This window comes from Vitis riparia, chromosome 13 (assembly GCF_004353265.1).
Source record: "Vitis riparia cultivar Riparia Gloire de Montpellier isolate 1030 chromosome 13, EGFV_Vit.rip_1.0, whole genome shotgun sequence".
Classification (NCBI taxonomy): Eukaryota; Viridiplantae; Streptophyta; class Magnoliopsida; order Vitales; family Vitaceae; genus Vitis; species Vitis riparia.
Window position 1 is genome coordinate 4,551,189 of NC_048443.1, and position 17,835 is coordinate 4,569,023.

Here is a 17,835-nt window from a genome sequence, read left to right on the forward strand (position 1 = left end):
AGTTTCTTATCTGGCACATATCCTGAGGTAGCCACTGCCAAGGATAGGAAGAGCACTGAGGAATTTGGCCACTAGATTTGTCATTTGTGGAGATACCTTGTACAGACGATCAGCTGATGGTATGCTTCTGTTGTGTTTAGATCGAGCCTCTGCAGATCGAGTGATGAGAGAGGTTCATTCAAGAGTTTGTGGTCCGCATATGGGAGGACACATGCTAGCCCGTAAGATTATGAGGACGGGCTATTTCTGGTTGACTATGGAGACAGATTGTTGTCAGTTTGTCCAGAAATGCCCAGAGTGTCAGATTCATGGTGATCTCATTCATGCACCGCCATCAGAGTTACACGCTTTGACCTCGCCATGGCCATTTTCAGTATGGGGTATTGATATTATTGGAAGGTTTCACCAAATCTTCCAGTGGTCATGAGTTCATCCTAGTTGCCATAGATTATTTCACCAAGTGGGTGGAAGCCTCATCATATGCGAGGTTGACATCTGCTAGGGTTGCCAGTTTTATCAGATCACACATCATTTGCCGCTATGGGTTCCTCATGAGTTGATTTCCGACAGAGGGGTACACTTCCGAGCTGAGGTAGATACTTTGTTGCAGAAGTATGCCATCCGACATCATAGATCTTCAGCATATAGGCCACAGACCAACGGGGCAGTAGAGGCTGCAAACAAGAATATTAAGAGGATTTTGAGGAAAATGGTTGAGACTTCTCGAGATTGGTCAGAGAAGCTTCCTTTTGCGTTGTGGGCATATCGTACATCTTTTCGTACTTCTACAGGAGCTACACCTTACTCTCTAGTGTATGGTATGGAGGCTGTTTTGCCAGTCGAGACAGAGATGGGTTCATTGAGAGTAGCCCTTGAACAGCAGATTTCTGAGACAGAGTGGGCTCAAGCTCGATTTGATCAGCTTAACCTTTTAGATGAGAGGAGATTGAGAGCGGCAGATCATGTTCAGGCCTATCAGAGAAAGATGGCTCGTTCCTTCAAGAAACGGGTTAAGCTTAGACCATTGCAGAAAGGGGACTTAGTTTTGAGGATTCTCAGAGGTTTGATTGGAGACCCTAGAGGAAAGTTTAGACCTAGTTGGAGTGGGCCTTATGTTATCCGAGAGTTGACTCCAGAAGGGGCTGCATGGTTGACAGACTAGATGGAAACCAATTTTCGGAGCCTACCAACGTGGATCAGCTAAAGAAGTATTATGTTTGAGACTGTGGTCGCAGGATGGGTGGCCATCATTTCGGTTAGCCTCATACTTTATCACCTCTATATATTAAACCGTTGCTAGCCCATTGAGCTTCGCGTGGTATATTATAGCCTTATTTCTTTCTTGTAGCTTTGATTACCATTTCTATACCCGGGTTGGGGCCCTTTGATGTATATGCATGCTTTGCTAAGAAAGTCTCATGAGCTTTAGACTTATAGGTCTATCTTCTCATTTTGTTACCATCCTCTTATCACCCTACTTGTTCTATTTTATTATCACCATATATTCATTCTCTTTCTTGTCTCTATCATTATTTGCTTCATCTTACCTATTCTCTTCCTTGGGTTGATGATTCTTCACCTCTTAGTGCAAAGAGGGCAGTCATATCACTCTATTCATTCCATCATTTGACATTGATTCGGAGATTTTGGTTTGAGAGGTTATCTCATGGGATGGGGTTCATGTATTCACTAGTGATTTGAGAGAGTTTGTTCATTCTTTATATTTTTCCCATTGGAGTTTGATTTATTGATGATCAGAGCATGCGCAAAAAAAAAAAAAAAAAAAAAAAAAAAAAAAAAAAAACAAGAAAAAGAAAAGCGCAATGATATGCTCATGTATGGTATCTCGTTCCATTGGGCATTTATGCCACCTTTTGAGGTTCATTTATTGGGTATATTTGTCATTGTGGGTTTTTGTGAGTTTTTATGAGTTTTTCACTCCTTGAGCCACTCTTGTTATGCATTTGGAGTGTCGAGGGTTCATATGAGAGTTCTATGGTATCCTATGCGTATCGGATCATGGTTGATATGTATTAGGTATGAGAGATGAGCGACCTTTTACTAGGGTCTCCGGATCATTGTCTTACCCACCATTCCATCATTGGTGATATGACTTTCCTTTATTGTACTAACATGGGTTGATCATCACTCATTCCACTTTCTCATTGCTTCCTTTTGTATCCCATTATCTCTTTCCAGATCTTTGTTCCACCTTTTTATCCATTCCTTACATGTTGATACACATTTTTGATTCGATACCTTCTTCACATCATTCACCTGTTTCATTGATGGTTTGACCACTCATCTTTTCTCTCATTTCGCCATTGGCATTTCTTTTGGTTACCTCTAGGTCCATGGCTCATGAGATTTTTTCTATGCATTACATCTTATACACGAGGGTACGGGTTTGATCATTGAGTATTTGAGCCTAGTTTCCCTTCATTTCTTTCACCCTATCACCTTGGCCTACGTTACGTCCCGTGTCTTAAGACCACCCTGAGGCCACGAGATCAGACGTTATCTTTGACAGTCTTCACTTGGACAGGTTTTTTGGTAGATTGGTTGAAGTATGGTCGTTACTATGTTCTCTTTTATGGAGAATACTTTTGGAAGCATTTGGTCTCTCTCTTGCTTGGCATATTGATGTTTGATGGATTTTTTGGGTTTGGAGACAGTTCATTGAAGATATTGGATTCATCCTTTGGTTGTGCATTAGATATCCATACTGGGGCATTTTCCCCTTTCATTTGGTTGAGATGAGCCCCTAGTGAAGCACTTTCTTTGAGCCTGGACATTTTCACCGATCAGAGATCCTTAACGAGGTATGTTGAGACTATATCAGTTCTAGTGGGGCATCGTTGAGCCCCTAGTGGTTCCATTTGCAGAGTACTTCTGAGATAGACTAGTGGATTATTACTGAGTTGGAGGCAGTTTTTAGTGCGGTGTATAGATCAGGCATACTGGGGCATATTTCCCCATTTTGAGGTTACCAGATTCCTATCAGATTTAGTCAGGGATTCATCGAAGACATATTTCTACTTTTGAGATTACCACATTCCTCATCATTTTGGCTATTCATTTGAGATTAGATTTAGAGTGTTTCCTTTGAGGCATTGGTCGATACATCATTCTGACTTCTTAGCGGATTATTGTTGAGCTGAGGATAGTTGATTGATGGTGTTGGATTCATCCTTTGGTTGTGCATTAGATATTCACACTGGGGCATATCCCCCCCTTTTTCCGAGGTTCCTATCTGTTATTGGACGGCATGACTATCTTTATTCATGGTTATAGAGATGTTTGGTTGATTTTGACAGACTCTTTATTGTGCATTAGATTATCCACACTGGGGCATATTCCCCTCTCCTTGATGAGACCGTGCATAGATGGATGATCATTGTTAGTTTGTTTGCCTCACGACTTCGACATCCGATATCCATACTGGGGCATATTCCCCTCTCCATTACGAGATTTATTTGGGCAGTGATATGAGGATGGATGATTGGTGTCGGTTGTTTAGCTTTTGACTTTGACGTCAGGTTTCATACTGGGGCATATTTCCCTAGTTTCTGAGTATCCTTGAGATTGAGACAGTGACCAGTTGGTTTTAGATTGAGCACTAGCCCAGAGCTTCCGACGATCGACTGTATCAGGGCCTCCTTACATGGATTTGTTGAGATAGAGATGGATCGCATCAGGTTTCACCCGAGGAGCGTGGGTGGATCCTTTAGCCAGATGTTCATGAGACAGATTTGTTTTCGTCATTGTTACCTTGCAGATTGGATTATCCAGATGAGCAGCATTTTATGCACTTTGAGGTTTACTTTTAGATGAGCCATGATATACACTCTTTGAGATTTACCTTTTGAGATTCATCGACAGAGCAGCTTTTCAGACATAGAGGGTTCCTTCAGTTTAGACTTTTCAGAGGTTTGTCACGATGCATCAGTTTCTGACCCATTGATGCTAGCAGATGATTGGTTTACTGGTTGTTTCAGCAGTGTGAGCAACCTGGATACTGGGGCATATTTCCCTTCTTGGTTTCAGTAGTCTGACCCTTGACATTTTGAGTATATGGCTTTGAGCCAATTCATTCCATGTCTACTTTCGAGTTGGTCTTCTCTATTATTCCCTTCTAGGCCCTGAGCCTCGTAGCTTTGAGTTATTCATTCCTTTTAGACCCCGAGTCCTATAGCCCTGAGCATTCTTCTTCTCTTGGGCCCTGAGCCTAGCAGCCCTGAGCTATCCTTTTTTAGGCCCTGAGCCTCGCAACCATGAGCTATCCATTCCTTCTAGGCCCTGAGCCTAGCAGCCCTGAGCTATCCTTTTTTAGGCCCTGAGCCTCGCAACCATGAGCTATCCATTCCTTCTAGACCCTAAGTCTTATAGCCCTGAGCTATCCTTTTTCCCTTAGGCCCTGAGCCCGCTAGCCCTGAGCTATCATTTCCTATAGACCCGGAGTCTTTCCAGCTCTTAGCTGAGCTTTCATCATTTGGTCGCCCATGAGTGGTTTGACCTGGAGTTTGCGTATCGCATTCTCCTTCTAGCCGATCAGTCATAGAGCCCGGAGCTCATAGCCCTGAGCTATTCATCGACCCAGAGTCATTTTTCATCTTGACCCAGAGTCATTCATAGCACCCCGAGCCCTGAGCTCACGACCCGGAGTCATTTACATCATTCACATCCCTGAGATGTTTTGTTTTCATCATTCTAGCCACTTGTGAGTGGCCTCGACCCGGCACCTTGAGTCGGAAAGTATCCTGATCGGCTATCTATTTAGAGCCCAGAGCTCTCGACCCAGAGTCATTTTCCATCTTGACCCAGAGTCATTCTTTCCTATTTAGAGCCCGGAGCTCTCGACCCAGAGTCATTTTCCATTTTTGACCCAGAGTCATTCTTTTTAGAGCCCAGAGTTCTCGACCCAGAGTCATTTTCCATTCTGACCCAGAGTCATTCTTTCTTATTTAGAGCCTAGAGCTCTCGACTCAGAGTCATTTCCATCTTGACCAGAGTCATTATTTCTTATTTAGAGCCTAGAGCTCTCGACCCAGAGTCATTTTCCATCTTGACCCAGAGTCATTATTTCCTATTTAGAGCCTAGAGCTCTCGACCCAGAGTCATTTTCCATCTTGACCCGGAGTCATTCTTTCCAATTAGAGCCCTGAGCTCATGACCCAGAGTCTTTTATCCTATTCTAGATCTAGAGTCGTTCACCTTGTCCATGATCCAGAGCCATTCATATCGTCCATGACTTTGAATCATCCTTTTCACCTCTTTCCATCTTTGTGCTACTCGTCGCATGCCTTCTCTCTTTATTGTCATTTCCCCCCACATAGAGTTGTCCCATCCATGTCGTTGAGACCCCATCTTTTGATCTTACCTCTTCATGTGCTAGGACAAAATCTCTGGTCTTTCTTTAATTCTTCGGTATAGTTCACTTCATTCTGCTCATTACTCGTATTTCTACTCACATTCTCTACACTCGTGATCTATACCGAAGAGGGGCATATTTGTAGACCCTCAATTTTGTCCCTTTAACACATGTCCTTAAGTTCGTTTTCAGTGCTCCACAGTAGTTCTTTGGTGGCCCAGTACTACTCACCACTTACCTTTTTCTGAGTCACCTTGGAGATTTTGGTTAAGGGATTATTTGATCCCTTATTGTGACCTTTGATAGCTCTAACTTAGACTTAGACTTTTCTTGTTTTTTTTAGGATAGCTCTTAGATACACTTGGCCCATTAGGCACCACCCTAGGCCCACTTAGTCTCATCATAGGCCCGTTTAGGCACACTTGGCCTATTCGGACATTTTTAGCGTGACTTGTATGACTTGTGTGGTTGCATAGCTTGTGGGGCCCATTTTTGTATTTATTTGTTTATTTATTTATTTATTTTTTATTTTTTATTTTTTTACCGTTTCCTAATTTATTTACTTACTTATCTATTCATTCAATTATTTAACTTCAAAAATTTCATGTTTTTGCAAGGAAAATTACCATTGGAGTTTAAGGAAGGTGGGACTCTCCTTGGAAGGTTTTGGAGGGGAATTTGAATTGGAAGATTTAAAAAAAAAGAAAAAGGAAAAAGGAAGAAGAGAAGAAAGGAAATAGGAGAATTTTCCTTTTTAAGAACAGATTTAGGCCTTTGGGGGGTGGTATATATATGTGAGAAAAGGAAAAAAAAAAAAGGGGGTAGCACGTATCGGAGTTTTGGGGGGAGAAGAAGGAAGATAGCAGGAAAGGAGATTCTTTTTTGGTGAGAGGACGCATTGGAGAAGACGCATTGGATGATTGGGAGAGATTCTGAAAATTTGTCGGGGAAAAGAACAGAGGAAACGAAAAGAGCAATTGCAACCAAGGCTGTCCAGACGTGTGGATGCTCGCTAATCAGGTACGCCCTTTCTACCCCACAACCCTAGAATTCTATGAATGTGTATGTTCTCATGAGACATGACCATGTTTGATGCCATAATTGGTTGCCTTGATGCTTGTTTGATCGTCTTAGATGGAAATACACACCATGTGTCATAATTCCAAGCTAACCTCTCATGTTTTATGATAGCGCTTAAGAAGCCATTCAGGTACGCACTTCGACCCTCTCTTATGGTTGGTTTTCTTGTTAGGCGTGCAATATTTGAAATCACCTAGCTTACTTAGGTACTTATAATTAACTGATTAATGGCCACGTTTCCCTCAACTTAGTCAGTAGAGACCTTTTTAGGGCTTAGAGGGGTGCTATCTCCTAGAGGTACCTTCCCAATAAGTAACCTGATCCCCGGACCAAGACTCGGGTTTTTCAAAGACATGCCTTTTTTCCAAAAATTATGGAGTCACATTTTAGGGTTTTTCTTTCTTGTTTTATTTTCCCTTTAAAATAAAAATAAAATAAGTGGCGACTCCAACTTTTCTAAAATTAATTTTTCACAAATAAAAAAGTGAGTCTCGCCGATCGAGTGGGAACGCACGTGAAAAATGCGGGTCCACAAGTTCGCTTAACTAAAACTAAATTAAAAGCTATACTATAATATAAACGACTAAAAGAAACAACTAAAAGAGTTAGTAAAATGACAGAAAACTCACCAAACTTGTGATGAAAACCACAAGTACAATGAAATAATATCACTATAAAGTTGGCACTCTCCCCGGCAACGGCGCCATTTGATTCGTTCCCAATTGGTGTCTCAGCTGATTCATGTCCAGCTGGTGTTCTTTGATTGAGAGAGTAATCAACAAAATTTATAACCTATATCACCATGCATTAGGATAGCTTAGCTAATATAGCATAGTGGCTCTAGGATCGTTCTCTGGGAAGGGTTTTCAACTCACAACTGATACTAATTCAAAGGTAAATTGATGTTTTTTCATTTCAAGGTTAGCTTAAGAAATAAAACATAAACTTTGGTAAAATGAGGTTTTGTTTCAAGCTAACTAAAAAGAAAATAATAGAAATTATTTATGAAGAAAAACATTCCTTGGAGGTTTGGGTTCACAGGGGAGGTTCCTTATGCAAAAACAGAGCTCTGGTCATTTGGTTTATTTCCTCGCATTAGAGAATTAACATATAGTCAATTCTCTAACCGGTGTTGTACAGATGTAACCTTTAAATGGATTTCAGCTCTAATTCCCTCTCATTGATGTAACTTGCAATGGCTCGTGCCTCTCACCTAGCATTTGCCATTCAAGGTGATCTTTAACTTTAGACTTCCCTTCTCAAGCTCGCAAGAGATAACTAATGGATGTCTCCCTGGAGTCCAAAAGCTTACCAAGTGTTGGCAATTCTAGAAAATCCTACCTCCAAGTCACTTCCCAAAAGCTCGCAAGAGATAAACAAGTGCATCTCCATGGACGGAGATCACGTGTCTTACCAAGTGTTGGCTCAAGTGAATTGAAGGTGTTTTAAGTTAACTAAAAACATAGAAATCATTAAAGGATCACACTTTCTCTTCATTAACGACTGAAACCACAAAGCTATAAATTCTTGCACTTGGAACCTTTCCCGGCAACCTTAGCTCCAAGAAACTAAAAGTCTAGCCACTCATTCTCTGAGGAAACTTTCTCAGAGCTTGTTTGGCTAGCAAGAAAAAGAATGAGAAAACAAAAATATATAGGAAAAACAGAGCAAGTGCTCTATAAAATATATTTCTTGCAAAATTGTACAAAGGATGTGTCTGAGAACAAGCTCTCTGCTCTTACATGATATATATATATATCATGTAAAGAAAATTACAAACTATATATATGAGGTTATTCACCCTTTGTTCTTACTTAAAGACTAAGGAATCCTATGATAGGTGGATTACAAGGAGAGTTTGGGGATTTAGACATCAAATATCTAAAAATGTCGATCGCACATATCGGGAAGCTTCAGGAGAACACCGCGGCACTGTGCAAAATCCGGGTAATCTGAAATGTCGGTCGCAGATGCTCTCCGGGTGAGCACTATCAGAGGATCCGGATATGTCTGACCGGGGAATTCGAAATGCCTCCTCTCCCATCCGGCGTCTGGTGCCGGATGTGAAATATCTTATCAGAGGATCCGGACATGTCTGACCAGACAGAATTCAGGATGAGATATCCGCGCGTCGCAAGGGGGACCGTCTGTGTGTACAAGGTGTAGGGACCCCTCCCCTGATGACACGGAGTGCGCATTGCTATCCGACGCAACTCCATCCGGATTCCTCAAGAGGACACACGCCGCCATGCTATCCGGTGCAACTCTATCAGGATTCCCCAATAGAGAAACACACGGCACCCGTGAACATCATGTTAGGAATTTGAGGCTAATCCAACCTATGGTAATCACCCTAGAGGGGGGGTGAATAGGGTGATGGTCTCTTTTTGCAAATTTAAACTAAGTGAATGTAAGAGATAATTATATGCAAGTATATATAATAAACAATATAAAAACAATTGCATATAAATTAAAAGAGTAGGGAAGAGAGAATGCAAATACAAGATTTATAGTGGTTCGGCGCAACCCGGCCTATATCCACTCTCCTCTAGCTTCAATCCCAAGCTTGAGGTTCCACTAATTCAAGGCTTCCAAACCAAGCCTTCAAGCAATACAATTGGATTATGGTTCCAATCCACCCTCTTGGACTTTTGGCTCCAAGCACCCTTTACACTTCTCAAGAGATACCACACTCTTAGAAAACTTCCTCTCAAAGATTTATAATTACAAGATCTCACAAAATTCTAGTACAAAAGCTTTAAGCTCAAATGATACAAGAAACTAAGATTGAATGGTGCACTAATGATATGCAAGTTTTGGAACAATGGTGCACTCAAAAACACTCTTCTAAGGCTCAAATATATTCAAGAATGATTTAGGAAGGTTAAGCTCTAGAAACAATGAAGATTGGAGCCTTTTTATAGAAGAAAAAAGCCAAACTAGCCGTTTGGGGTTCGACCGATCGAGCTGAGGGTCGACCAGTTGACTAGCCGTTAGCATTTAATGCTTGGCAGGTGACCATTGGGCCTCGACCGGACCTTGATCGGACCTCGACCGGACCTCGTTAGGTCGAAGTCCAACCTTGACCGGTTGAACAACCGTTCTGGAAGAAAGAGAAAATTTTTGCATTTTTCGAACGGTCGACCGGTTACTGTTCATACCCCTCAACCGGTTGAGCTAGGGGTCAACCGGTTACTGTTCATCCGGTTCAACCGGTTGAGCCATTTTTGGCTCAACACCCAACTTTTTCAACTTAAAACCTTTAAAACAAGTTTGGAAAATATTTGACACAAGGTTTTAATTGAAAACATGAAATCATCCAATTTTAAAAGGATTTAAAATGAATTAATTCTTGGGATTTTGGTGCATAAGTAAAGAATGTAATACATGAAAAAACCTAGTGCACCAACAACCTTACAAAGAGATCTTATGAAACTTGGGTCTTGAAAAGCACTTCTCTTTGAGGTGGTCTTCTTCTTCATGATTTCTCTTTGGCTTGATATGTCTTTGTAATTGCCACTTTGGAAATCATCTTGCCTAATCACACTTAAAATATAATCATTAGTTCTAAACAATGTTTTGTTATCATCAAAACCGAGATTAACCAAACCTTGGTTTCACACATCACACCCCGGACGATAGCATATCCTATCCGAATATGTTGTCTGGATCATTTAATAAAGTGAGCAAGCCTTTCTACTTCATTCCGAAAGCCTGCCACAGCCCACGTTCCGCCGCCCTCCAATGGTGTGTCCGGACGCCCTGTCCGGACATCTTTTGCCATGGATTCCAAAGAACTCTCCTCAATCTCGGATTGCTTTGGTGATCAAAAAGCTATCAAAACACCAAAACTTAACACAATTTGATTAGAATTGATTGCAAGGGTCCTTAATATGTTAATTGGGTTAAAAGGTGATAACTACTACTCAAAAGTGTTTAAAGGAGTTAATTACAAGCTATGAAATAACACTTTTTGAGTAGTAATCATGCACCTTGCAATGGCTCATGCCTCTCACCTAGCATTTGCCATTCAAGGTGATCCTTAACCTTGGATTACCCATCAAAAGCTCACAAGAGATAACTAATGGATGTCTCCGTGGAGTCCAAAAGCTTACCAAGTGTTGGCTATTCTAGAAAATCCTACCTTCAAGTCACCTCCCAAAGGCTCGCAAGAGATAAACTAGTGTATCTCAATGGACGGAGACCACTTGCCTTATCAAGTGTTGGCCCAGGTGAATTGAAGGCATTTTAAGTTAACTAAAAAGATAAAAACCATTAACGGGCCACACTTTCTCTTCATTAAAAACTAAAACAACAAAACTTCCAATTTATGCATGAGGAAACTTACCCGGATTTCTTCACTCCAAGAGACGAAGAGCCTAGCCTCTCATCCTCTGAGGAAAAATCCTTAGAGTTTGATTGGCTAGAAAGAAAAATAACGTGAAAACAAAAATATGAAGGAAAAAACAGAGCAAGTACTCTGTAAAATATATTTCTTCCTTTCGCCGATTACATCATGATCTTGTGTAAAGAAAATTACAAACTATATATAAAAGGTTATTCACCCTTTGTTCTTACTTAAAGACCAAGGAATCCTATGATAGGTGGGTTACAAGGAGAGTTTGGGGATTTAGACATCAAATATCTAAAGCAAAATATCTCAAAATGTCGGTCGCAAATATCGGGAAGCTTCAGGAGAAATTCCACTGTAAGAGGGCTGTGAAATTTCGCAGCAAAAGGACAACATTTTCACAGCCCAAGGCTGATTAAGCAGTTGTGCAAAAATCTTCCTTTAGCTTGGAGTGATCAGCTTCCAATGGCTGTAACTCCTTCATTTCAACTCCAAATCGTGAACCATTTGAAGCATTGGATTGTTGACGTCCTGAGCTTCGAAACAACATATAGCATGCATAAATTGAACTCCAGGAAGTGCTCCAAAAGTGGTTGACACGACTGTCATCTAGAATGCTTCATGTTAGATTTCTCTTTGCTTCCCCTCCTTGCATTCCGGATTTGCTTATGGCAAAGGACTTCAAATCTTCGGTTCTTCATGTTTTTGAGCTTTCCATTGCTTTGCCATGGATTCCAAAGAACTCTCCTCAATCTTGGATTGCTTTGGTGATCAAAAAGCTATCAAAACACCAAAACTTACACAAAGTGATTAGAAATAATTGCAAAGGTCCTTAATATGTTAATTGGGTTAAAAGGTAATAACTACTACTCAAAAGTGTTTAAAAGGGTTAATTACAAGCTATAAAATAGCACTTTTTGAGTAGTAATCATGGCCACACAAACCTTTGCAAATGTCTCCACTATTCCTCTCCATCCCTCATATTCCATTTTGCCCATCACCAGGCTCGTAACCATACCCACACCCATACCCAAGCTCACCACCTCATCCTTCCTAACCTTCCATGCATATCACCATTTCTTTAATACTCTTTAACCCACTTCATCCTTCATCTCTCATCCATCCTACCCTCCATCAAACCCATCGCTTCACACCCACCGAACTCTTCATACCCGCTTTCTCTCTCTACATTATCACTTATACCCATTAAACTCATTTTCCTCCCACGTTCCTCTCGCCCAATTTCTCATTCATTCCCTCATATATTTCCTTTCCTATTCATCCTCATCATGCATGAACTCCTACGTTGGCCATTCCACTAGCCACTCTCTATACCCATTTGGCTCAAGGTACCGCCCATTTCAACCTACTGTCATCTTCATTGTTGAGGATGATGCCTTTTGAGCCAACGCCGGACAACAGACCACTAAGCAATGGCCCATCTTCAGTCATATCCAATCATAGCACGCATCTTCGTGTTCTCGCTACAGCTTGGCATGCAGTCTCTATAGATGCAAATTTCATGAGGTGCTCTAAACCGAAATGGAGATACCTCAAGGTTCAGTGGGATGAAACTTCTTCTATTCCTGATCTAGAGCGCGCTTTCTTCCTGGGACATGGGAGTTGCCTTGACGCCTCTTGCTCTAAATCTACTTCCAACTTCATGACACTAGGTTGATTGACTGGATGTGCAGTCATGATCACACAGCCTTCGCCACTCATGGAGTCATGTATTAAAACATGAGAGACATCATCGTATATGAGTTCTAATTTGGTTCCTCTCGTGTGCTCATCCCTACTGATCTATTGGCCTGTGGTGTTGATGTTCGGCAAATCTCTATTGTGGTGCGCCGACCCTTTATTAGAAAGACCATTCATAATATGCTTTATTGGTTCATGCATGAGACAGAATAACACAGTGGTATTGGTGAGCTTCTGGGGTTTCTTGGGAGTATGATAAATGGGTTTTCGTTGCCCATGAGAAAGTGAGCACGGGGAAGCTTCTCAGCATCGAACCTTTGGAACCTAAGTTCTCTTCCGAACTGAAGAAGCAGATCTCTTGTTCTCTTCAATTACCGAATAAGATCAAGAACCATGTAGTTTTTAAGGTGAAAACAATGAATCCAAAGAAGTATCGTGTTCATCCGAATACTGGAATTGTCTTGCCTCGATCTACATGTGACGTCATAGTTACCATGCAAGCACAAAAGAAGGCTCCTTCTAATCTGCACTACAAAGACAAGTTTGTCCTTCGGAGTGTAGTTCTCATTACTAGCACGAGCCAAACGGATATTACTGCAGATATGTTTAATAAGGATTCAGGTCATATTGTTGAGGAATGCAAGTTGAAAGTGGTTTATGTTTCTCCCCCTCAACCACCATCACCAGTTCCTGAAGGATCAGAAGAGGGTCATTCGCCAAAGGGCCCTTCAATAGACAATGGTAACGAACATGGAAATGGTCCTAAAGGGAAGATTCTGTTCTATTGAGGTCCCTGTTGATGGTGAGACGACCTCCATTGCCACTTTGGTGAGTCAACCTGCTATTCATCCCAAAGAGTTTATGGATCAGAATTCTATGGGACCAGCTATTATGCATCCTCCTGAAACTGCCATAAAAAGGCCCAAGCCCACTTCTGCATGGTTTGCATGGTCTCTTTGAGGCCACGTGTCACTTTCATTTTCATCATCTTTGGTTTTAAAATAATCTCCCAATTTCCAGTTTTCCAATTTCTAATTTTTAAATTTTTTTAATTTTTCAAATCTTCATCCTTAGTTTTTTTTTCTAGGTTGAAAAATACATTTTCCAATAAAATTTGCCACCATTTTCTTCCCGACGAGCAATTTTCACATTTTCTTTGATTTTTTTTAAATGTTTTAAAAATAAGCAAGAATTAAATTTCGTAATTCCAAGTGATGGAATTTATGAAATTAATTCATGCAAAAATAAATTGGGCTAGGGTGGGGACCCAACATCGGTGAATGTTTCCTTTAAGAATAAAGTTAAGTGAAATGTAATATCTGTTGATTTCTTACTCGATTTAGTGGCATGTGTGACATAGTTTGTGTTCATTAATTGTACACTAACCCCATTTCTTGATAGCGCATTATAGCTCGCTGCCAATGACGCACCCGCTCTCACTCTAACATTTTTTATGCGTGTTTTGATTCCCCTATGTGCATGATCATTTTGGGTATTCATTTATCTCCTTACCAATTGTCATGATTGCTTCATTTTATTAGTAAAAACCCGTTTTTAGGGACTTAGAGGGGTGCTACGGTCTTTACCGTACCCTTCCAATAAGTAACCTGACCCCCGAGCCCATACTCGGTTTTTCATAGGCCACATTTTCCAAATAAGGAGTCACACTTAGGGTTTTCTTTCTTATTTTGTTTACCATTTAAAAATAAAACAAAAATAAGTGGCAACTCCAAGTCTTTTTTTGTTAAAAAAAAAAATCAATTTTTCACAAATAAATAAAAGCGAGTTTCACCATCGAGTGGAAAAGCATTATGCGCAAAATACGAGGTCCACAAAATGGCGACTCTGCTGGGGAGGTCACTAGAGGGTCAAGTTTGAACTTAAGATGAAGCAAATATGACATTTGATTGGTTGATCAGTGGGTACTCACCTTTCTTTGAGCTTCAGTTTGCTCGATTGTTGATTGCACATTGAGAGCTCTTGATATCATGGATGTATGCTTGGTTGTTGTACCCACTTGGGAGATTGATATGTTGATTGTGTTGATTCACTTGATTGCTTGTCTTGATTGTCTTAGCATAGTGACTCTGATTTTGCCATGTTTGTTCTGCTCACCTCACATGTATGGATTCACTATTGTATATCGTTTGACTTGATAGGTTGATTCACTTACTTGTATATTATCCTGATCATCTTCGAGCATGCTGTCTCTGTCACCATTCATCTTGATTGTCATGGCTTGTATGTTGACATGAGTGATATATTTGTACTTTGCTTGACTGTATGTTGCATGATTGCCATCCTCTATGTGATCGTATGTCGCTTGTCCGTGTGGGTCACACATCTATCCCATTATCTCCAACCCTTTGGTTTCAGTCATTTATTTTATTTTGGCTCTTACTTTTGCAAGTGTGAGGCCTTGTGTGTATTTGTTCCTCTAACCGAGTTAGAGATTAGGAGTAGGGTCTAGTGATGGGCTATATTGATGTTTGAGAACATTTTGAAGGAAACCGACACATTGACGCTGATTGGAGTCCGATCATTGAAGACTTGTATAGCCCAGAGCTAGGTTTCATGGATATTTGTGAGACCAGTATGTTTCATCTTCTACTTTAGCTTCATAGGGTTTTTAGATGCACCTATACCACTCACTATGCACTCTAGTTGACCACTAAGTGTTGAGAGTTTTGAGAGATTTCACCATAGGAAACCCCCTGGGATGTCGAGGTAGTGCATGTGTGGAGGTGATGACCACCTTGCATGGAAGCGCCCCGTCTCTTCAAAGGCGTGCAAAGGGTTGTACATTGTCGGAGGGTATGATCATTTCTACTAGGGATCCTTTAAAGTCCACCCCTCTTCTCTTTAGAGCCACCTTGACCTTATAGGTTGAGCCTTAGATATTTCAATCAAGATTTCATTTCCTAACACGTCGGTGCATCTATGGGCCTTTAGAGTCGGTTCAATAGCGATAGGTTTAGTTACCTTCGTAGTAGTCTCTTATGTATCTGCTTAGGATTGGATGTCAATTCGATTACTTTCGGGTTACCTTTCAACATATTTGATAAACATTCATCGTGAAGTTTCCCTTACCCTGTGTCTTATCTAGTATTTCCATTATTGTAAGGGTATTGATACGTTCGGTATGAGTTCGACTTCTTGGATCAAAGTTGGGGGTAGATTGATCACAGCATCAGACAAGTCAGACCAAATATCAAATCAGAGAGATATAGACTCACAGATAGTTACTGTTGACCAATTTGCTGCGACCATGGCTTCGATTCAGGAGGCTATAGCTAGCATCAATCGAATGATAGATGGGCAACAGGCCCAACAGGTCCTGCCTCAGGATGGCGCCCAGTATGTCCCTATAGTGCCACCACCCCAGTTGGTCAGCACCACAGGCTATACCTTTCACCCTGCATAGTCAAACCGAGGTTGCTTTGTTTCCTATCACCGCGCCTACCCCGACCTTAGAGGACCCACATGCTCATATGGATAGGCTTGAGTAGAGGTTGAGACAGTTGAGGACTTCAGACAGAGTTGTTACTTTGAAGGATTTTGATGAAGCACCAGTGGCTAGTTTACCAGCCAAGTTTAAGATGCCCGAGATTGAGAGATACACGGGCATTGGCTATCCTCACATCCATTTGAGGCTTTACAGTACGATCATGAGGGCACATGGACTGGATGAGGCCTAAATGATTATGTTTTTTCCTATGTCCCTGAGTGGTGCAACACAGTGATGGTTTGCTTCATTGGATGTATCACGCTGTAGGACTTGGGATAATTTGGCCCAGGAGTTTTTAAGACAGTTCACATTTAATACTATCATTGACGTCTCGAGAAGAGAGTTAGAGGCATTGAGACAGAGGCCAGAGGCCAGAGGAGTCGGTCACCTCATTTATCACTCATTGGAGGGAGAAGATTTCGCAGGTTATTGATAGACCATCTAAGTGGGATCGGATCATCATGATTATGAGGATTTTGTAACCCTGATTTGCTCGGCACTTGATGGGTTTTCCTCATCCGAATTTTGGATATTTGATACAAGCCTTATATGGTATAGAAGAGGGCATAACTAGAGGGTTATGACCCGAGTCTTCTTCTTCTGATTCGAAAAGAAAGAAGCCTTTAGGAGGATAGAGACTAGGAGATATGGGTGCTATCAATTCAGTAGGTTTGAGACCTCCTAGATGTTATCAAACAGTTGGGCAGACTTCTAGACTCTACTACCCACCATCACCTCGTGTGCAGTATAGGTCACGGGCACCTCATCAGCCATATGATCAGGCCTACATGTCTCCCGTATTAGCATTGCCTTACCACACCGCACAGGGCACAAAGAGGCCTTCTGTTTCATATTCTGCCACAGGGCAGCCATGCTATACAACACAGTTTGCCGCGAGACCTACAACATCCTATCCTAGACCCAGAGCCCAACAGACCTCTGCTCCTTTTGCTTTGAGGACCCAGAGGCAATTTTCACAATTGGGTATGTCGTTGAGCCAGACTCTTCGGAAGCTCACAAAGGCTGGGTTATTGACAGCTCTCACTCCCAGACCATTGTCTCAGCCTATCCCACTTCAGTTCAGGATGGATCTATACTGTGTATATCATCAAGGGCCAGGACACAAGACTGACCGTTGTACTGATCTGAGACATGCTATCCAGGAGATCTGATTGATCAGGGTTTGGTTCACTTGGGTCAGCCAAGTGTAACCACAAACCCATTACCAGCTCACACTACACACACGATTCCCTCTCCGGTCGATGGCATACACTTCATTGACTTTGTCGAGCTTGACAATCACATCCACATGCTGAGCTGGGATGAGTCAGAACTAGAGCCAGAGCCTATAGTATTAGACGAGATTTATGAGATAAGTAAAGTGACTTTGGGCCCTCGGATGTCCACACCTAGACTGGTCCCTGAGGCGGTATCAGTATAGACGACCACTATCGAGCTATTGACTTTCCCACATTACAGTGTTCAGATGTCATTCGTCTTGATTCCAGATGTTGATGAGGTTTAGACTCCATATGTTGACGATGTTCACACTTCGGATGTACAGTATGTTATCCGCGGGGGTAGGTTGGTACGGCAGCAACACCCCACAACCGCTAGACCCTTAGAGGGGACATCTCGTCCCGAGGAAGTCATGAGAGAGGATGATGAGATTCTGAGGCAGTTACAGAGCACCTAGGCTCGTATTTTTATTTGGAGCTTGTTGGCATCTTCCAACACTCACAGAGATGCATTGATTCGAGCCTTAAGCCAGATTAGAGTCTAGACTACCACCACCCCAAAGGGGTTGATCCATATGGTGACGGA